At 40.6% G+C, this 3,807-nt stretch overlaps 1 protein-coding gene across 8 annotated transcripts in view; it reads right to left on the bottom strand.

Moving 5' to 3' along the window:
• Positions 1-3,807, bottom strand: part of SIPA1L1 (signal induced proliferation associated 1 like 1) — a 385,188-nt gene that overhangs the window by 352,165 nt on the left and 29,216 nt on the right. Inside the window, exon 1 of one of the 8 annotated variants that reach the window (XM_023507643.1) lies at positions 2,321-2,564. The exons of the other annotated variants lie outside the window; for them this stretch is intronic. The gene's annotated coding sequence lies outside the window, so the exon portion shown is untranslated. Of the gene's footprint in view, positions 1-2,320; positions 2,565-3,807 lie in introns of those variants that run through there. 8 annotated transcript variants of the gene reach the window in all.

The raw sequence follows: 3,807 nt of genomic DNA, 5'->3' as shown, positions 1-3,807 counted from the left end.
CTGGCTCCAAGATACTGTACCTCATGGGAATTATTTCATATACAGACACTGAAATATGAAATACAGGCTCAGCGTCTGTGGCTCAAGTGGCTAAGGCACCAGCCTCATACACCTAAGGTGGCAGGTTTGAATCCAGCCAGGGCCCACCAAACAACAATGACGACTGCAACCAAAAAACAGCTAGACGTTGTGGCGGGCGCCTGTGGTCACAGCTACCTGGCTGAGGCAGGAGACTCACTTGAGCCCAGGAGTTGGAGGTTACTGTGAGCTGTGATGCCACACAGCACTCTACCCAGGGGGATAGCTTGGGGCTCTGTCTCACACACACAAAAAAAAAGAGATGTGAAATACAAACACTATTCTATCTGTGTGGATCCACTAAGCGTATCATAAGCAAATACAGGTCAGAAGGTTTCGAGCCAGACTCCAATACCCTACTACCACTGTAATGCTCTAATTTTACAGATAAAATTAAGTCAAAACCTCCTGACTGCTAGCTCAGTGAGTGCTCTTAATATTACACCTGCTTTCTAATCAATTGTGAAAACTAAATCTTGGAGCATATTAAAATCAAGTTACAAACCAGTGGCATGGTAAATCGCTCACTGAACTGTATATTGCAAAAGAACAATTTACATAAAACATCAAGAAGTAAAACCCTTTAGCACATCCTCAGTGAAGGACAAGGGAGGGGTCCAGTGGGCTTGGCTTTCTCCATACAAGTATGGTCTAATTTTATTCCCAGGAAAAAAGTATACACCAACTGCATATACAAACCAGCTCTCGCCTTCCTAAAACTCGTCACTCTAACACCAGTACATCTAGCAAAAAGATACAAATCTGATGCCTTCCTACCCTCACACAGAATGTTGAAATGACAAAAATAGAAACCCTTTCCTCTCAAGTTGAGGTTTTAAAGTAGTTTCTAAAAAAGGTATATTCACTGCACTGTAACTAATTTTCTCTAATATAGCATATTTAACTTTAGAATAGATCAAGTAGATGTTTCTCCGTTGTAGTTTTCTTTAAAACTTTTTATTTTTTAAGTGGTATTAAAACTTCTAAAATAGATGGTGCCCATGGCTCAGTCAGCAAGGGCGCCGGCCACATACACCTGAGGAGGCGAGTTCAAATCCAGCCCAGGTCTGCTCAGCAATAATGACAATTGCAACCAAAAAATAGCCAGGCATTGTGACAGGTGCCTGCAGTCCCACTACTCAGGAGGCTGAGGCAAGAGAATCACTTAAGCCCAAGAGTTTGAGGTTGCTGTGAGCTGTGATGCCACAGCACCCTACCAAGAGTGACAGCTTGAGACTCTGTCTCACAAAAAAAAATTTTTTTTTAAACTTCTAAAATAACCTTAGATGACTTTTAATTCTGTTCACTTTCTGAAGTCCCAAATGATAATTCCTCAAGTAAGCACATTTTTGCAAAACTAAAGAAATATACATGCTTATATACATTTTTAAAAAGACAAATAATTCATATAGAATAACTAAATGACTCACTGAAATTTTTAAGATAAAATACAGATCTTGAAATAAACTCACAATCTCTCCCTGGATTATGTCCAAAAAGAGGCTTGTACACTTCTCTCCTATGATGGGTACTTAAGTGAAAATCTGTGAAAAATTAGTCTCAACCCTGCCATCAACTAGCTGTGTGATACCAGACAAGTCAATTAAGCTTTGGACTTAGCAAGCATTTTCTAGGTTTCTTAATATCTTCTGAAGATATTATCTATTATCTTTATTTCCCTTGAATTCTAAAGCTCTAGAAAGTATCTTTAAATAATAAAAATGAACATTTATAAACTATCTTATGCCCTCAATAGGAGACTACCACCAAGTTGACTAAATGAAAATTTTAAAGCATTATAGACTTTATCTTCATTAAGTTTATCTCCTTGTCCTTGTCTCATGTGGTAGCTTCTCCAGAAAGGCTCAGATTAACAGAAATGTATCACCATCTTGCCAAGAGGGAAGATCCTAATTTCCCCCTCATCCTCTTCCTTCAGTACCCTCCTTCAGTACCCTGATACTAACTGAAGCCCACGTTTCTGCCACATGTTGACAGTGAAAACTTCTTAAACCAGTTATGTTGAAAACAAGCTCCATGGCCAAGTTTATATCTGAGAACCTCTGTATGCATTCTTATCATATAGGACTCTAGATTTTAATATCTAAAGAATTTGTTCCACTGATCACATCTGCATAATTTAAGGATTTTTTTCATCTTAATCCAAGTTCCTTGTTTATTGCCACGGAAGCAAGGGGATTCCAGAAAACAGTATGTAACACAATTTATACACCAAACTTACTTTCTTTACATGCTAACTGATGGTTCTGTCATCCCCAATAAGTGAGCGAAAAATGATCACTAAGACTGAAACTCTGCCATTTGACTTGCCGGGACAGAAAACAGCTGCTTTTGCCAGGTTCATCCATTCAACACATATTTATTTATCTACCATGTTGACAGGCACTCTTTATTCTTCACGCTGGAAATTCACAAACTACCAAAAGTCTCTGCTTCGTGGAACATGCGCTCTAATGGGGGAGACACAATAAACGGTAAACAGAACAGATAAATTATAAGGAGGAGACATAAAGATAAAGTTAGAGGAGATACGTGCTTATTAGAAAAGAAAAAGGATGGCTGGCAAGATAAGGGGATTCAGAAATAAATGGAGGCCAGCTGGGCTGCAGGCCAGGTGGGCTGCAGGCCAGGTGGGCTGCAGGCCAGGTGGGCTGCAGTCTGACACAGAAGCTGGTCAGCGGAAGGCTCACTGCCAAGGCAGCCCCTGAGTGAAGACGTGAAGGTGAGGAAGGAGCCAGATCACAGCTTCCCCACAGCCCTGAACTCACACTGACTTTGCATGCGATGGCAAATGCTTCAGCGAAAGACTTGTGTCTGAGCAAATTTATGAGCAACTCAGAAGAGTAAATACAGAAGAGAGCTGTGCATAAACATTCTTCATTTTTGCAGCTTCTTTTACCAAGTGAAACTCACATCCTCAATCGGGCACGCTCAGTGTGTTTTCCCCAAGTACTGTTTTGAATAAAATTCTTACTTCTGCAATCCATTTTCCTCAAAACTCAAGAATGAATGGCCATGTGTTCACTGGACACGTGAGAGTCCCAGTGTTATCCAACCAACAGCAGCACTACCACATCAGCGCTCAGATCTCAGGATGGGGCATCCAGGAGGCACTGAAGCTTCTTCCCAGTGTGGAGAAGCCTCTGCTTTCCTAGAGGGTTTAGTGGGGAAAGACTGGGCAGTGAAATCAAGAGGCCTTATCACCAACCAGCTGTATAATCTTGAGCAAAATCATTTCTTCCCCTGCCTTTGGCTTCCAGAACTATAAAATCAGGATACTGGACCTCAGGATTTATAAGTCCCTAAGAGGACCCAGTCTATTTCAGAAAAGAAACTTTAGATAAGCAGCTATATATTAAAAATTCTAACAATGTAAGCCAGCTGTGGTGGCTCACTTCTATAATAACAGCACTTTGGGGAGGCCAAGGCAGGAGGATCACTTGAGCCTAGGAGTTTGAGCCTCCAATGAGGTATCATGACGCCACTGCACGCCAGTCTGGGTGAAAGAGTACAACACTGTCTCAAAAAAAAAGTCATAATAATGTTATGCTTTGTTAATTTTGCTAACCCATCATCACAGATTCACATTAACTTCTTCTACATGAATCTACACTGACCCATTCATAAAGGCTCAACCCTTTCAATGATCAAAATAAACTCACAAAAATGAATCTTGACTTGCCCTGGTATTCACCAATGATAAAAGAA

Source organism: Otolemur garnettii, unplaced genomic scaffold (genome assembly GCF_000181295.1).
Source record: "Otolemur garnettii isolate 467f Iridium unplaced genomic scaffold, OtoGar3 scaffold00196, whole genome shotgun sequence".
Taxonomy (NCBI): domain Eukaryota; kingdom Metazoa; phylum Chordata; class Mammalia; order Primates; family Galagidae; genus Otolemur; species Otolemur garnettii.
The sequence above is the reverse complement of the archived record's forward strand: the minus strand, read 5'-3'. Positions and strand labels throughout refer to the sequence as shown.